The 17,579-nt window shown below is 42.4% G+C and overlaps 5 non-coding genes across 5 annotated transcripts; 3 read left to right on the top strand and 2 right to left on the bottom strand.

Moving 5' to 3' along the window:
• Positions 1-2,431: 2,431 nt before the first annotated feature.
• Positions 2,432-2,503, bottom strand: TRNAA-AGC (transfer RNA alanine (anticodon AGC)). The gene has a single exon. It is a non-coding gene; the product is annotated as a tRNA-Ala (tRNA).
• An 829-nt stretch (positions 2,504-3,332) lies between these two features.
• TRNAA-AGC (transfer RNA alanine (anticodon AGC)) lies at positions 3,333-3,404 on the top strand. Its single transcript has one exon. It is a non-coding gene; the product is annotated as a tRNA-Ala (tRNA).
• A 4,923-nt stretch (positions 3,405-8,327) lies between these two features.
• Positions 8,328-8,400, top strand: TRNAF-GAA (transfer RNA phenylalanine (anticodon GAA)). The gene has a single exon. It is a non-coding gene; the product is annotated as a tRNA-Phe (tRNA).
• A 2,381-nt stretch (positions 8,401-10,781) lies between these two features.
• Positions 10,782-10,853, top strand: TRNAA-AGC (transfer RNA alanine (anticodon AGC)). Its single transcript has one exon. It is a non-coding gene; the product is annotated as a tRNA-Ala (tRNA).
• Positions 10,854-15,717: 4,864 nt separating this feature from the next.
• On the bottom strand, positions 15,718-15,799 carry TRNAL-AAG (transfer RNA leucine (anticodon AAG)). Its single transcript has one exon. It is a non-coding gene; the product is annotated as a tRNA-Leu (tRNA).
• Between the last annotated feature and the right edge of the window lie 1,780 nt (positions 15,800-17,579).

The raw sequence follows: 17,579 nt of genomic DNA, 5'->3' as shown, positions 1-17,579 counted from the left end.
CCGTGTTAATGATTATTTTTCATGTTTTTCTTAAGAATAATCTCCTTGTTACAAACCCCAAGGCCAGACTCAGAAGGAAGTATGACTGGATCATGAAAGAATGGACCTTGGAACACCAGATTGGCATCAGACATGAATGCTGCCTACGCACTTGCTGATCGTTCCCAAGACTAGCCCAAAAGAGAACGGCCTGGGGTGAAAACAAGGAGCTCTGGACTATGTCAGCATAGTGTCTTGGGAAAGATAAGATCAAAAAAGTCTTGTAGTCTGCAATTAGGAATAAAAGCTAGACTCAGAGTGGACTCTGCACCTCAGTCCAATAGAGGCTGCAGGTCCCCTGACCTGTTGCACCAGATTTCGTGTTCTGTCTTCATTCTCATCGCTCGCTCCCAGACCATTTGGGCAACACCACTATCCATTTTACATACAGTAAAGAATACATTTCAGTGCTACCCTCTTAATTTTCTCCTTTGCCAACTGTGTCCACAAGTCTGTTCTCTATGTTTTCGTCTCCACTGATGCCTTGCAAATAGATTCATCAGTACCATCCTTCTATATTCCATGTACATGCATTAATATATGATATTTGTTTTTCTCTTTCTGATTTACTTCACTCTGTATGATGGACTGTAGGTTCATCCATCTCATTAGAACTGGGTCAAATGAGTTCCTTTTTATGGCTGAGTAATATTCCATTTTTTATATGTACTAAATCTTCTTTAGCCATTCATTTGTCAACGGACATCTAGGTTTCTTTTATGTCCCAGCTATTATAAATAGTACTGCAGTGAACATTGGGGTATGTGTGTCTTTTTCAATTTTGGTTTCCTCAGGGTATATGCCCAGTAGTGGGATTGTTAGGTCATATGGAAGTTTTATTCTTAGCTTTTTAAGGAATCTCCATACTGTTCTCCATAGTGGCTGTATCAATTTACATTCTACCAACAGTGCAAGGGGGTTCCCTTTTCTCCACACCCTCTCCAGCATTTATTGTTTGTACATTTTTTTGATGATAGCCATTCTGACTGGTATGAGGTGATGCCTTATTGTAGTTTTGACTTACATATCTCTAGTAATGAATGAAGCAACATAGACTTCTGTGCACCAAAATAATGTAGTTTAAACTACTACTAAGGGACTAAACTACCAACATCACAAACTTTGAGCCCTCACTTGGGGGCTATGATTCCACTGGGGAACAACTACCTACCCTGGTGTCAGGTTCCTTACATTTGACCACTTCTGTATTAGGGGCACAATGTATATCTAATCTCACTGGAATAGACACTTATTCTATATATAGATTTCCCTTCATGTCCCCCAATGCTTCTGCCAAAACCACCAGCCACGAATTTACTGAATGTCTTATTCAACAGCACCTACACCATTGTTTCTGAGACAAGAAGCCAGTTTATAGGTGAAAAAAAAAAAAAAAATCGGCGGCTGCTGCTGCTAAGTCGCTTCAGTCGTGTCCGACTCTGTGCGACCCCATAGACGGAAGCCCACCAGGCTCCTCTGTCCCTGGGATTCTCCAGGCAAGAACACTGCAGTGGGTTGCCATTTCCTTCTCCAATGCATGAAAGTGAAAAGTGAAAGTGAAGTCGTTCAGTCGTATCCGACTCCTACCGGCCCCATGGACTGTAGCCTACCAGGCTCCTCCGTCCATGGGATTTTCCAGGCAAGAGTACTGGAGTGGGGTGCCATCGCCTTCTCCGATAGGAAAAAAAAAAAAAAATCGGCAATAGGCTAATATTCTGGAATTCACTGGCCTCACCATAAGGCCGCTAACCCTGAAGCAAATAACCTGATTGGATGGTGGAATGACCTTTTGAATACTTAGTTATGGTATGAGCTAAGAGACAATACTTTTGGTGAGGGAGGCCATGTAATGATATCCAGGATATGGTAAATACTCTTCATCAGTGACTAATGGCAATGTATTTCTCTCATCAGGATCCATGGATACACGAATCAGAGAGAGGAAGTGAGAGTGGGTCTTTTCACTGTTATGGCCAGCCTCCGGACACAGGGACATTTTGCTCCCCCTCTATTCCACTGATAATTTTAATTTGAACTCCAAAGTCTTTACATGATTTTTCTGGTGTTTCTTTGTGATTGGAATTTATGAATAAAAGGCATGATTTTATTTAAAGAGATACGAATCAGTGTATTGAGGGGTGTATTGAGTTATGTCAAGGAAAGCTTGATAGCATAAAATCCTTAACTTTCCCAATGTGCGGTGAGCTAACTTGTGTAAATTACTGAGGGGTCTAATTCCTCATGACAAATACCTGATCCTCTTTCAAAACTCATGGAGGGATGAGTGACGCTATTTTGGGTAGACCGTAACAGTTGAAGATTCACAAACCACCTGCTACCGTTCAGTACCTTTTTCATTAGTAGCGGTCCTCAGTAAATAGATATACCTAAGTGGAGGTGCCGGGGATTGAACCCGGGGCCTTGTGCATGCTAAGCACGCGCCCTACCACTGAGCTACACCCCCGACCTTGCCAGGATGTTTCATTCGTATTAGACATTACTGAAGATTTGGTGAGTGAGGCAAAATCACTTATTGTCTTGTGAATTAATTTACAAGAGCTCTAGGCAGCCCACTCCACCCAAAGTAAAAGCCTTAACATTAGTTTACTTGATCAGAAAGAATAATGATCCATTGCCTACTATTTCTGGTGACTGTACAATATAATTATGGTTGGTGGTAGAAGAGTAGAGAAGCACAGAGAAGAGATCATCCCTGGATAGGTTTGCTTCTCCTCGGTTCACAACTCTTTCATTAACCCGAACAGTTGAAAGAATAATGTCTTCTAAAAGATAATTGACTGAGAACGTCTTACTTTTGCTTTTCCTTCTCTTTCTGTTCTTTCCCCTTCGTGCTCCTCAATGATGCTGCCAATGTCACTGGGTCCTCAAGCCTGATAATGTGAGTCTGTTGTGCTTGTTGCCTCAGGTTCGAGAGATCCTGTGTGAGCCAGATCTTCCTTTTTATTTTCCTTCTGTGTTCCTTGGGAAGACAGACTTCAACAGTGATGATGAGGCCCTTGGAGTAAAATGTTACGAATTTAACTTTGCTATTGAGCAGAAAAAGTAAGGGAAAGTGGGGAAATTTTGTGCAGCACGGTTTAGAAAAGTGAAATAGGATAGTAATGGAGATGCTAGAAATGAAACATTTCATCAAAGATGCTGGCTGGGAAATGTTGGATGAACATGTGGCAAAAATTAAGTTAAATGAAATAATTTAGCATCCATATTAAGGAAGTTATTGATGTTAGAGAACACATGAGTAATTTGCATAAGAAAGCAGCGTAGGTATGCGAGGGGGTGTAGCTCAGTGGTAGAGCGCGTGCTTAGCATGCACGAGGCCCCGGGTTCAATCCCCGGCACCTCCACTTGAGAGCCTTTATTGGAGACCTCAGTAAGCCATCGAGGAGAGTTTTTTGGCTTGTTTATTATTGTTGTCATTTTTGTCTTTGCTGCCTTTGGTCTTTTGAATGAGTCAATCAAAGTTTCCTGCCTTGTTCTTGTGCCACAGTTTTCTTTGCAACTTTGGAATACAATGATATAATTCGTGCGGGTGTACTCAAACCATTTGTCCATGTTTTTCTTAGCCATCTTCTCTCTAGCCATTTTGAGCAATCACAGCTAGGATGCCTGCCCCCACCTCTACTATTCTTAGCTAACAGTATTGCATGATGACTTCAGGAATGGCCAAAGTGAAGCCAGATACTTCTGATTCTCATGCATCTTTGACGGAAATACCATTTGTGCTTAAAACAAAGATCTAGAGGAGGACAGACTGTAATCGTTTGAATAGACTTTCTCTGTTCAAACTGTGGCTCTTCAGAACTCCCACTGGGAGAAGTGTAGTATAAAAGCAGTAGAGAACACTGAAAATGTCCCAAAAGATCTCTAGAAGAAAACTGGGTTTCAGGAGACTTCTGCGTAAGAGTAAGAAACAAGAATGGAAGAGCTAAAGAATCTTCGCTCAGACATTTAAACGCTCGACCCTCAGGTCAAAAGTTTGAGGCGCTATCCAAGGTGCTGACACTTGTATTCTTGGACTTGTATTTAAAAGTGTTAGTTTGTTGTCCGGCTTACATTTCTTTCTCATTTGCCCCTCACATTCCAAAGCTAGTGTGCTAAAAAATCTGCTGCCTCAGATACATAAGCCCAAAGTCCCCGCGGACCCTGCTTCTACGCTCAACATTGCTGTCACTACAGTCACGCAGGAATCCAGACGTGGCTTTCCAGTTGCTCTATATAAAGCTATCAATTCCTGCAGTGCGTGCGTGCATACTTAGTCGCTCAGTCGTGTCCAGCTCTTTTTGCGACCCCATAAACTGTATCTCGCCAGGCTCCTCTGTCCATGGGATTTCCCAGGCAAGAATACTGGAGTGGGTTGCCAAAACTCCAGGGAATTTCCGGCAGTACTGCACCGCAAACAAAAATTGAGCTACACAAGGGCCCTCCAAAGTGCTCAACCTGTTTATCCAGCGAGGAAAAGAGCAACTAGTATCTTTCAAACTACGATAACTGGAACAAAACAAACCAGATTCTCGTAGGACATAGGTTTCCACCTACTTCGCTTAGAATAGGGAAGACCCCTCTTGCGGCGAACCTGTCGACATGCAGAAGAGACAAAGACTTCGGATACATCCACATTCTCCCTTGTCCGAGTATCAGTGGTGTATAATGCTCATTCCCAAACTTTCTTCTTGTGTCCTCGTTTTCGGGCCCTGGCTTGGCTGCTTCTTCTTTCCCCGCAGCTGTCTTCCCCTCCCCACTCTCCGTCCGGGATGCTCTCTCCTCCCCACCCCCTCTCTCCTCTCCGTCCCCTCTCAACTCTCCAGTTCTCTGACATTAGTCTAGGAACAGCTGAACCTTGCTGATTTTCAGTCATTTAGAGAAGTTTTTTAAAATTACATGATTTCCTGCCCTCTTCCACTTATGACAGGATTTCCTTAAAACAAACTAAACAAAAAAAGTATATGCGTTTGGGTTGACAATGATGCACAGTTGAATAAAGGCAGGAAACATCAACTTATTTGTGCCCCAGGGACAGATAGATTTTGAGGACCTACCCAGGTGTGGGGAGGTCTTATAAAGAACTTTTCTTTTTGGCTTCCTTCATGTTCACCGTCTTGTGGAAAAACATTCTGTCTGAAACAGGCACAATATCGACGGGAGCATCTTTTCTAATCTTCTTTCCTGTCTTCTGTCCTTAAGGGTCTCAGAGCTAGATTTGCAGTGTCCTGGACAGAATGCTGCTTCTGCATTTCAAAGATGATAGGCACAGTGGTTTAGTTATGACTGACTAGGCTCTTCAATTCATATCCATATTAGTTACACTTCACTCTTATCTCCTCACATGTACCTAAATTTCCTGAGTAGTTTTCATGGCACTGGCCTTTGTATTCCCCTCCACTATCTTTTATATTTTTCTAAGAGCGTTGCAGACAGAAAAGAAGTTGAAGATTCAACAGAATATTTCATCCTGATGTATGCTTGGTGGTGGACAGGAACTGCCACTCAGGAAGTCAGCTAGCAGCAGTCCGTGGAGGGTCCTCTGCTTATGAAAGATCTCTTTTGTATTCAGACATTTTTCAATTCAGAAAGCAAAGTCTCTTCTCTTGAGGGTTTCAGAAACAGCTGCTGCTGCTGCTAAGTTGCTTCAGTCGTGTCCGACTCTGTGCGACCCCATAGATGGCAGCCCACCAGGCTCCCCCGTCCCTGGGATTCTCCAGGCAAGAACACTGGAGTGGGTTGCCGCTTCCTTCTCCAATGCATGAAAGTGAAAAGTGAAAGTGAAGTCGCTCAGTTGTGTCCGACTCTCAGCGACCCCATGGACTGCAGCCCACCAGGCTCTTCCATCCATGGGATTTTCCAGGCAAGAGTACTGGGGTAGGTTGCCATTGCTTTCTCCTTCAGAAACAGCAGGGTAACTTAAATCTCCCCAGTTAGTCATTCAGTCATGTCCAACTCTTTGCAACCCTATGCACTGTAGCACGCCAGGCTCTGTCCATGGAATTCTCCAGGCAAGAATACTGGAGTGGGTAGCCATTCCCTTCTCCAAGGAATCTTCCCAGGGCTCTTCCCTGATCCAGGGATAGTGGCAACTTGCCATATGGAATATCCTAGACACCTTCTGCAGGGGATGTAGCTCAGTGATAGAGCACAGTGTTTAGCATGCACGATGCCCTGGGTTCAACTCCAGCACCTCCAGGGCTTTAATCTTAGCCCTGAACTAAGGCTTATGACTTATTTGCCAAGTGACTTGGCAGGGTATGCCAAAGATTTCATTTTATATGACTGATAAATTTTCAAAAATGGCAACGATTGATTCCACTGATACCTCTTTGTTCGATGACCTATGACATTCAAAAGTTTACAAGTATCTGAATAAAGGCAGGAAAAGTGAAAGTGAAGTCATTCAGTTGTGTCCGACTCTTTGTGACCCCACGGACTGTAGCCTACCAGGCTTCTCCGTCCATGGGATTTTCCAGGCTAGAGTACTGGAGTGGATTGCCATCTCCTTCTCCAGGGAATCTTCCCTACCCAGGGATTGAACCCAGGTCTCCCACATTGTAGGCAGATTTCTTTTACTGTCTGAGCCAGGGATGTCTGTTAAAGGCAGGGAATGTCTACTTATTTGTAGGTCACTTATTGTGACCTACATTTCCCACAAGTTTTAAAACTTGTTCAAATAAACCTTTATTTATTAGCTGCAACCAGTTCTAAACTATTGTAGCAGATTTCACTCCATGTTGTAATGAATCGTTTGTTCAACTTCTCACAAAATAGTCTCACTTGAAGTTTTTTCCAGGAAGACTACTCACACAGATTATTTCTTGTCACTTTAAACTGGCACTGGCTCCTTGAATAAACAACTAAATAATACTGGTATCTGGAGTCAAAGTCAAATCATTTGTCTTGTTTAAAAAATCAACTATTGATGTTACTTCATAGATATAGAGAACAAACTAGTAGTTTCCAGGTGGAGGGAAGGGCAGTAGTAGGGTTCGGGAGTGGGAGGTACAAATTTGAGTGTAATAAAGGTTCCAGGGGAACAAAGCTCATGGCTCAGGAAGTAAGGAACTTGACCGCAATGTAGGAGACCATGCTTCAATTACTGGGTCAAGAAGATCCCCTGGAGAAAAATGTGGTAATCCCCTTCATTATTTTTTGCCTGGAGAATTCCATGAACAGAGGAGCCTGATGAGCTACAGTCTATGGGATCGCAAAGAGTTGGACAGACTGAGTGACTAACACTTTCACTTTGTAATAACTTAAATTGGAAAGTAACCTTTTAAATTGTGTAGAACTTTTTAAATAAAAAATTTAACTATTGATTTTTTGTGAAGAAAGTCTGTTGTAACGAGATATGCCATTTTAAATTTTCTAATTTTTGTAACAGTTGCTTTCCCATCAGTTGAGAATTATTGTGATGAGTATGTAGTCTGGTAATGTTTATGTATATGAATGAGTTCTGTTTTGAGAGTGAGTTGGTAAGTCCAATTTGTTTGTAAGTCCAACAAAGTTAGCCTAGGTACTCAACTAATACAATCACTATATAGTACCATACTGTTATAGGCTTATAATATTTTTCACACAAAGAACACATAAAAACAAAAAATTAAAACATTTTTAATCTTATAGTATAGTATAGTAGTACAGTACAACAGCTGGCATACAGGGGGCTGGCATCAAGTGAACAGGCAAGAAGAGTTATTGCCTGGAGGAGGGAGAAGAGGTGGGATAGAGTCGAGTGGAAGGATCATCAGCAATAGGAGGTGGAGGGGCAGCTGCAATAGCACTCATGTCTGACATTGATGGAATGCATATTGGCATCTTTGAAAGTTTGCATATAGGGGACTTACTGTACATATATATTTTTCCAAACTTATGGAGTTATTGGATTCCATTTCTCAGCATTTTTGGAGACTTTCAAAGAAGGAGGATCAAGAGGAAGAGAAAAGTAAGAGACACCCCCCCCCCAAAAAAAAAAAAAAACTACCTTTATGTTCTTTTAGTTTCTGAACTCGGTCTGGGTCAACTGACAGGATGTGGAGAAGCCGAAAGATTTTCCAGTGAATTGCTATTACCTCTCTTCTGCCTCCCTGCTCCACCTACCATCCCACACCAGAGGGAACTTCATCCAAGCAGCAAATATGGAAGAAAGAGTCCAGTTCTTTCTGGGCAGGCAAGTATATTGGACAACTAGACCATCAGGCTTAAAGAATTTGAAATCCAAAAAAAAGCTGAAGACAATCTAATTATTAAAAAATAGAAGTCAAAGGCTGTTATTTCAAGTGGCCGAAATAGCTCAGTTGGGAGAGCGTTAGACTGAAGATCTAAAGGTCCCTGGTTCAATCCCGGGTTTCGGCAAACTAGTCTTTTGAGTTAATACAGTGTATTCCGTTAGCATGTTAAATATGTGTCACATTTCAGTCATGGAGGAGTTCATAACTGAAGCTCACTTTTAGATTTTCAACTTTTTTTTTTTTTTGCCAAGGTAATAAAGGTATCTTATGACCTCTTTAAGTTTACATAGTACTCCAACATATTAATACCCTGTGAGCAGTAAGCACTACTGATTTTAAAAAATAATAAAATATTATGCAATAATGACGCTGAAAAACTTGGGCAACGGTCACTGAATCACTGTGATGTATAGCGTGAACAGCAGCAGTGGGAAGAGAAAAGGGTGCCACTTATCGTCTCTGTTGCAGCCACTCTGTTGTAGCTTGAAAGCAGCCATAGAAGATGTGTAAATGAAGTGCTTGTGTTCTAATAAAACTTTATATACGGACACTGACATTTGAACTTCATATAAACTTCATGTGTCAACTAATACTAGTTTTCATTTTATTTATTCAACCTTTTAATGTTCCCAAACCATTATTGTCTCCCTGGCAATAGTTTACCAACCACTAAGGAGGGAATCTCACTGTAAATACAACTTTAGGAGCAGGCAAGATTTCAGTAGACTTTTGCCAGTTAGAAATAACTGGAGAATAAATTCAAACAGAAGGACCTCAGCCCCTAGGGATTTGAACTTTGTTTCCCCAATTAAAAAATTCTGGAAGCTTACCTAGTGAGCTATCGTAATCTATAGATCTAGCTACTGGACATACATTTAACTAATTCATTTGATAGATATTATCCTAGTGCAAAGCTTCTTTGCATTCTCTTTATGGCAGGGAAAATCCCATTTGAAAGAGATGCTATAATAAATACCCAGCTCTCAGGAATGCTTTGTTTTCCCCTCTCTTCTGTCTTCCATTCCTTTAGCCATCTCAAAACCAGAGCTGTCATGTCCCCTACAAAATGTCACAGCAGGGTTTGCAGACCATAATGCTGGACTTGAGGTATTTTATTTCATGGTGAGTATTGTGAGTTCATTGCTTTCTTGCTTTCCCATTTCCCCAGAGAATTGGAAACTGCTCAACATTAATTATGTAGGACTACTTCTTTCCCTATAAGTGATGACATTTTCAAAGAGGAATAAATCCAGACTAATCTCAAGTTGCCTTTTGACTTCAGGATTCCCATCTCAGAAGAAAAGATGTGGAGCAGGTGCTCTACAGGAAGTCTGCCTGGCTTTGAAACTTGCCCTGCTACTTGTTGGCTGTGAGCCGTTGGCAGTTAGTTACTTCACCTCTTGGGGAGTCTATTTATCAAGGAGGTGATATAATCACGTAATGTAACCTGTTGCTATTACTATAATATTATCCACTTTTTGTCCCCAGCTATATCTTAAAGGCACCATTTTTTTTTTTTTAATTTTGAAAGCTCGGGGGGGAAAAAAAAACCCACAAATATGTCATATTGACCATGGTCAGAATTCAACCTAGAGTTCTGTGAGCAGGATTTCAACTTGCTCTTGGGAAACCCACCAAGTTTCAATGTCTCAAAACTCAAACCTTCCTACACCTGGTGGTATGTAAATGATGCTCATTATCTAGCACTCACTAGAAAACGCATCTTGATTCAGTTCAAGTAAACTTGTTCCTAGATTTAAGAAAAGTTTGAAAGCAATTAATTAGATGGCATAAAACAAGAAAAAGGTGGAAATATCCACCCCTTAGGTTTGGGCATCCTTTTATGCTGGCCACCTCCTCACTCATGCCCAGTAATTCCAGTCAATCATTTTGTCCGGAATAAGTTCTTCAAATTTCTGATTTATCCATGATTTGTAAAACAAATCTTACTGACATTTTCCAGTTTACAGATTTCTTCCCTAGATACTTTGTTACTGAAAGTGAAAGTCGCTCAATTGTGTCTGACTCTTTGCGACTCCATGGACTGTAGCCTGCCAGGCTCCTCTGTCCATGGAATTCTCCAGGCAGTTCTACTGGGGACTTGTTCCCTTCCCCAGAGAATCTTCCCAACCCAGGGATCAAACCAGGGATCACACCCAGGTTTCCCCCCATTGCAGGCAGATTCCTAACCATCTGAGCCACAAGGGAAGTAAATTTATAATCTTCAGAACAATACTTAGTGTCTTCTTTAATGTTGTAAGGAACCTTATTTAATTCAACTATATCCTTAGAGTAGAATAGAATAAACCACTGCAAGTCAGTAGATGTTACTCTGGTTCCTAGCTCTTCATACTCTCGTAGAGCCAAGAGCTCCATGTGAGGAGGGCAAAAACATGGACAAGATTCTCCAGAAGATAACTAGGTTGTACTGGGCTACGGTTCCTGAAAAATAATGCAGATAGCTATTGCCATTCGATTATTTTTCATAAAGAGGTTGTAAGTGTAGGGGGTGTAGCTCAGTGGTAGAGCGCGTGCTTAGCATGCACGAGGCCCCGGGTTCAATCCCCGGCACCTCCAGCTGGAATTTCTTGTGTGGCATTTCTCTGACGCTAACCAAAATGGCTCTCGGGAAATTTGTCACTCATAACTCTGGCAATTTTGTTCAAATTTATCTGTCCAGTTTTTATTTTTTAATTGGAGAATGTTGCTTTACAAAGTTGTGTGGGTTTCTGCTATACAAAGAGGGGAATCAGTAATAATTATATATGTTTCCCCTCCGTTTTGATCGTCCGTTCCCCCCTCCCCCTACTCTCCCCAGGTAATCACAGAGCGCCAGGCTGGGCTCCCTGTGTTATATAGCAATGCCTCACTAGCTATCCATTTGACACAGGACAGTACGCATACGTCAATGCTACTTTCTCAGTTCCTCCCATTCTCTCCTTGCCCTGCTGTGTCCACAAGTCCGCTCTCTACATCCGCGTCTCCATTCCTTCTCTGCAAATAGGTTCATCGGTATCATTTTTCTAGATTCCATATATATGTTAATATTTTATATCTGTTTTTCTGTTTCAGATTTGTCCGCCTTTTAAAACCATCCACTGTACTCACTGAGAAATCACTCCTACGTTGACTAAGGTCTTTACTACACAAAAAATTAACTACTGGGGAAAATTAGAGTTCAGAGAGCAGGAAAATCACTTAGACTATGCCCCCACCTCATCTTCCATCAAACTAGCTTCAGGAATCAGTTCAATGGAGTTTTCCCTGGATTTGGAGAAAGTTTAAAATTAAGAGGCTGGGAAATCTGAAGTGAACTTGCCCTAGTACTTTGGGGAACACAATTCCTCCTCTGTCATGAAGAACACAAGATTCTCCAGTGGTGAGATGAAGGAGAGACTGGCTGCATAATTTCCTGGACACAAGGCCCTCTGAAATGCACTGATCACAGACAAATAAGGCTGGCCATGATGACAGGTATGGAAGCGAATGCCCCAGCCAAAGAGGCAAGCCACTCTCTTGTGTCCTTGCCCTCTTCTAAGAGACTCAGAGTGGATGTTCACCAGTGTCAGGCTTGAGATGAGAAGGCAGGAGGTGCTCATTCACCATGCAGATGTGCTAAATGGTCCCATCCTGTTTAAAAGGACAGGACCTGTCCTATTAAAAGGAAAGATGTAAAAAGAGTACAGGAAAACTTATTTCTCCTTCTACTTGTCCTGTCTACTTGCTGGGTATGCTTGGGAGAGCATTACCTTTTGAAAATGTTGCTAATGGAGATACATAGCTGGAGTCCTAAGCACTTATGGAAACATCAAAGAACACAGATTTAGGACACTAATGTTCAGAGATGTAGGACAGTTGCTATGTACTTGAGGGGCAATTCTACCTTTTCCTACAAGTAGTTTAACTTTGTGGTCCTATTAAAGATTTTGATGAATCAACATGAATTTGATCATACAATCCAGTTTATGAAGTAAAATAGCTTTTGTGCCTCACTTAAATCCGGGGGTGGTGTGGGGAGAGTGTTGTAGAGGGAGACTTGAGTGCAAAGCAAGAGATTTGAGAGAAAGAGAAAGGTTATTCTTGGTCACAAAAGAGGTGAGTGGTTTGGTTTGTGTTAAAATTAATGTTTTTTTTGCAAACAATTGGCTACTTCCAAGAAACCACACTGTCACATAAAGTGATTGGCCACTGTAAAAGTTTTATTTCAGGAGTCTGAGAACCTTGCGTCTCTCCTGCCTCAAAAATTTGGACATTGACCAGATGCACAAAATTGCCGATTGTTCTCTGAATTAACTCAGGGGGCACATTCTACCCAAGGTAAATATTTTCACTCAAGAAGCACCCTATCAAGCTATTCCATGCCATTGTGAAGTCACCTTCACCAGGAAAGACACTCCTTCCACTTTCTCAAAGAGACTTGAGACCCACTCTGTCTGCCCATCCCTTGTATCTGGTGATTCAGCCAAACATGTTCTAGGATCGCGTTCTTGAAACCGGGATAGTTGAATTATATTAAAGACTTTTCCTTCCAGCAGAGGCATAGTTACTGCTTACAGATCCTGTCTGGAGCGTCCTCACTCTGATATGCAAACCTTCCTAATAAAACTTTCTCTGGCACTGTGTTTTCCCCTGATCCTGTCACCACTCCACCATGTTATTTCCTTCCCTTTGACTGCAGAATGTAGCCTCTGGTTCAGGCTTCTCCACTTCAAAAGCCCTCACTATTATCAATGATTTCAGCATTTTAACTGTTGCTCTGTTTTGAATACATGCACACATAATCATGAGAGTGCCATAAAAATCCACTGGTTTTCCAGATTTTAAGTAAGTACCATTTTATAAAAATCCCCTGGATCACTAATGTTATTATGACAAATATTAAATATCTACTCCTAGTGACATTTTACTGTTCATACTGTTCATGGGCTTCTCAAGGCAAGAATACTGAAGTGGTTTGCCACTCATTTCTCCAGTGGACTACATTTTGTCAGAACTCTCCACCATTACCCGTCTGTCTTGGGTGGCCCTACAGGGCATGGCTCATAATTTCATTGAGTTAGACAAAGAAAGCCTTCCTCAACGATCAGTGCAATGAAATAGAGGAAATCAACAGAATGGGAAAGACTAGAGGTCTCTTCAAGAAAATTAGAGATACCAAGGGCACATTTCGTGCAAAGATGAGCTCGGTAAAGGACAGAAATGGTATGGACCTAACAGAAGCAGAAGATATTAAGAGGTGGCAAGAATACACAGAACTATACAAAAAAGATCTTCACGACCAAGATAATCATGATGGTGTGATCACTCACCTAGAGCCAGACATCCTGGAATGTGAAGTCAAGTGGGCCTTAGAAAGCATCGCTATGAACAAAGCTAGTGGAGATGATGGAATTCCAGTGGAGCTATTTCAAATCCTGGAAGATGATGCTGTGAAAGTGCTGCACTCAATATGCCAGCAAATTTGGAAAACTCAGCAGTGGCCACAGGACTGGAAAAGGTCCGTTTTCATTCCAATCCCAAAGAAAGGCAATGCCAAAGAATGCTCAAACTACCGCACAAGTGCACTCATCTCACACGCTAGTGAAGTAATGCTCAAAATTCTTCAAGCCAGGCTTCAGCAATACATGAACCACAAAATTCCAGATGTTCAAGCTGGTTTTTAGAAAAGGCAGAGGAACCAGAGATCAAATTGCCAACATCTGCTGGATTGTGGGAAAAGCAAGAGAGTTCCAGAAAAATATCTATTTCTGCTTTATTGATTATGCCAAAGCCTTTGACTGTGTGGATCACAATAAACTATGGAAAATTCTGAAAGAGATGGGAATACCAGACCACCTGATCTGCCTCTTGAGAAATCTGTATGCAGGTCAGGAAGCAACAGTTAGAACTGGATATGGAACAACAGACTGGTTCCAAATAGGATAAGGAGTACGTCAAGGCTGTATATTGTCATCCTGCTTATTTAACTTCTATGCAGAGTACATCATGAGAAACGCTGGACTGGAAGAAACACAAGCTGGAATCAAGATTGCCGGGAGAAATATCAATAACCTCAGATATGCAGATGACACCACCCTTATGGCGGAAAGTGAAGAGGAACTCAAAAGCCTCTTGATGAAAGTGAAAGAGGAGAGTGAAAAAGTCGGCTTAAAGCTCAGCATTCAGAAAATGAGGATTATGGTATCCGGTCCCATCACTTCATGGGAAATAGATGGGGAAAGAGTGGAAACAGTGTCAGACTTTATTTTTCTGGGCTCCAGAATCACTGCAGATGGTGATTGCAGCCATGAAATTAAAAGACGCTTACTCCTTGGAAGGAAACTTATGACCAACCTAGAAAGCATATTCAAAAGCAGAGACATTACTTTGCCAACAAAGACCCATCTAGTCAAAGCTGTGGTTTTTCCTGTGGTCATGTATGGATGTGAGAGTTGGACTGTGAAGAGGGCTGAGCGCCAAAGAATTGATACCTTTGAACTGTGGTGTTGGAGAAGACTCTTGAGAGTCTCTTGGACTGCAAGAAGATCCAACCAGTCCATCCTAAAGATCAGTCCTGGGTGTTCATTGGAAGGACTGATGCTAAAGCTGAAACTCCAATACTTTGGCCACCTCATGCGAAGAGTTGACTCATTGGAAAAGACTCTGATGCTGGGAAGGACTGGGGGCAGGAGAAGAAGGGGACGACAGAGGATGAGGTGGCTGGAAGGCATCACCGATTCGATGGACATTAGTCTGAGTGAACTCGGGGAGTTGGTGATGGACAGGGGGCCTGGTGAGCTGTGATTCATAGGGTAGTTAATGAGTCGGACACGACTGAGCGACTGAACTGCGCTGAACTGTGGTCCATGTGATCAGATTGGTTAGTTTTCTGTGATGGAGTTTTTCAGCCTGTCTGCCCTCTGATGGAGGATAAGTGGCTTATGGAAGCTTCCTGATGGGAGAGAGGGACTGAGGAGGAAACTGGTCTGATGAGCTGGGCCATGTTCTGTAAATCTTTATTCCAATTTTCTGTTGATGGGTGGGGCTGTGTTCCCTCCCTGTTATTTGTGTGTGTGTGTTAGTTGCTCAGTCTTGTCCGACCCTTGGCGACCCTACGGACTGTGGCCAGCCAGCATTCTCTGTCTATGGGATTCTCCAGGCAAGAATACTGGAGTGGATTGCCATTACCTTCTCCAGGGGAACTTCCCAACCCAGGGTTCTTCAGCGTTTGAGCAGATTCTTCAGCGTTTGAGCTACAGGAAAGTGAAGTCGCTCAGTTGTGTCCAACTCTTTGCGACCCCATGGACTATAGCCCACCAGGCCGTGGGATTCTCCAGGCAAGAATACTGGAGTGGGTTGCCATTTTCTTCTCCAGGTCTCCTGCATTGCGGGCAGATGCTTTAACCTCTGAGCCACCAGGGAAGCCCATTTTGTTTGAGCTACAGGGAAGTCCTAAAAGGATTGGCAGCGGTGGGATTCGAACCCACGCCCCCGAAGAGACTGGAGCCTTAATCCAGCGCCTTAGACCGCTCGGCCACGCTACCACCTCATATCGTGGTGTTTTTCTGGGGCCAAACTATGGTGGAGGTAATGAAGATAATGGTGACCTCCTTCAAACGGTCCCACGCACACACTGCTAAACCCAGTGACCCCAACCCTGCAGCAGACCTAACAGAAGCAGAAGATATTAAGAAGCGGTGGCAAGAATACACAGAACTATACAAAAAAGATCTTCATGACCCGGATAATCACGATGGTGTGATCACTCACCTAGAGCCAGACATCCTGGAATGTGAAGTCAAATGGGCCTTAGGAAGCATCCCTATGAACAAACTAGTGGAGGTGATGAAATTCCAGTGGAGCTATTTCAAATCCTGAAAAATGATGCTGTGAAAGTGCAGCACTCAATATGCCAGCAAATTTGGACAACTCAGCAGTGGCCACAGGACTGGAAAAGGTCCGTTTTCATTCCAATCCCAAAGAAAGGCAATGCCAAAGGATGCTCGAACTACCGCACAATTGCACTCATCTCACACACTAGCAAAAGGAAAGTAAAGTTAGTCACAAAGTCGTGTCCAACTCTTTGCCATCCCATGGACTGTAGCCCGGCAAGTCCTCTGTCCATGGAATTCTCCAGGCAAGAATACTGGAGTGGGTTGCCATTACCTTTTTAAGGGGATCTTCCTGACCGAGGGATCGAGCCTGTGTCTCCTGCATTGCAGGCAGAGTCTTTACCAACTAAGCTACACACTAGCAAAGTAATGCTTAAAGTTCTCCAAGCCAGTCTTCAACAGTACGTGAACCATGAACTTCCAGATGTTCAAGCTGGATTTCGAAAAGGCAGAGGAACCAGAGATCAAATTGCTAACATCCGTTGGATCATGGAAAAAGCAAGAGAGTTCCAGAAAAACATCTATTTCTGCTTTATTGACTATGCCAAAGCATTTGACTGTGTGGATCACAACAAACTGTGGAAAATTCTTCAAGAGATGTGAATACCAGACCACCTTATCTTTCTCCTGGGAAATCTGTATGTAGGTCAGGAAGCAACAGTTAGAACTTAACATGGAACAACAGAGTGGTTTCAAATCTGGAAAGAAGTACATCAAGGCTGTATATTGTCACCCTGCTTATTTAACTTATATGCAGAGTACATCATGCAAAATGCCAGGCTGGATGAAGCACAAACTGGAATCAAGATTGCCAGGAGAAATATCAATAACCTCAGATATGCAGATGACACCACCTTTATGGCAGAAAGCAAAGAACTAAAGAGCCTCTTGGTAAAAGTGAAAGAGAAGAGTGAAAAAGTTGGCTTAAAACTCAACATTCAGAAAACCAAGATCATGGCATCTGGTCCCAGCATTTCAAGGAAAATAGAGGGGAAACAATGGAAACTGACAGACTTCATTTTTCTGGGTCCAAAATCACTGCAGGTAGTGACTACAACCATGAAATTAAAAGACACTTGCTCCGTGGAAGAAAAGTTATGACCAACCTAGACAGCATATTAAAAAGCATTATTTTGTCAACAAAAGTTCATCTAGTCAAAGCTACGGTTTTTCCAGTAGCCATGAATGGAGTGAGAGTTGAACTATAAAGAAAAGTGAACATCTGAAGAATTGAATCCTTTTGAACTGTGGCTTGGAGAAGACTCTTGAGAGTCCCTTGGACTACAAGGAGATCCAACCAGTCAATCCAAAAGGAAATCAGTCCTGAATGTTCATTGGAAGGACTGATGCTGAAGCTGGAACTCCAATACTTTGGCCACCTGATGTGAAGAGCGGACTCATTTGAAAAGATCCTGATGCTGGTAAAGATTGA

This window comes from Bos javanicus, chromosome 23, assembly GCF_032452875.1.
Source record: "Bos javanicus breed banteng chromosome 23, ARS-OSU_banteng_1.0, whole genome shotgun sequence".
In the NCBI taxonomy this organism is placed as follows: Eukaryota; Metazoa; Chordata; class Mammalia; order Artiodactyla; family Bovidae; genus Bos; species Bos javanicus.
This window is presented reverse-complemented; position numbering and strand designations above follow the sequence as displayed.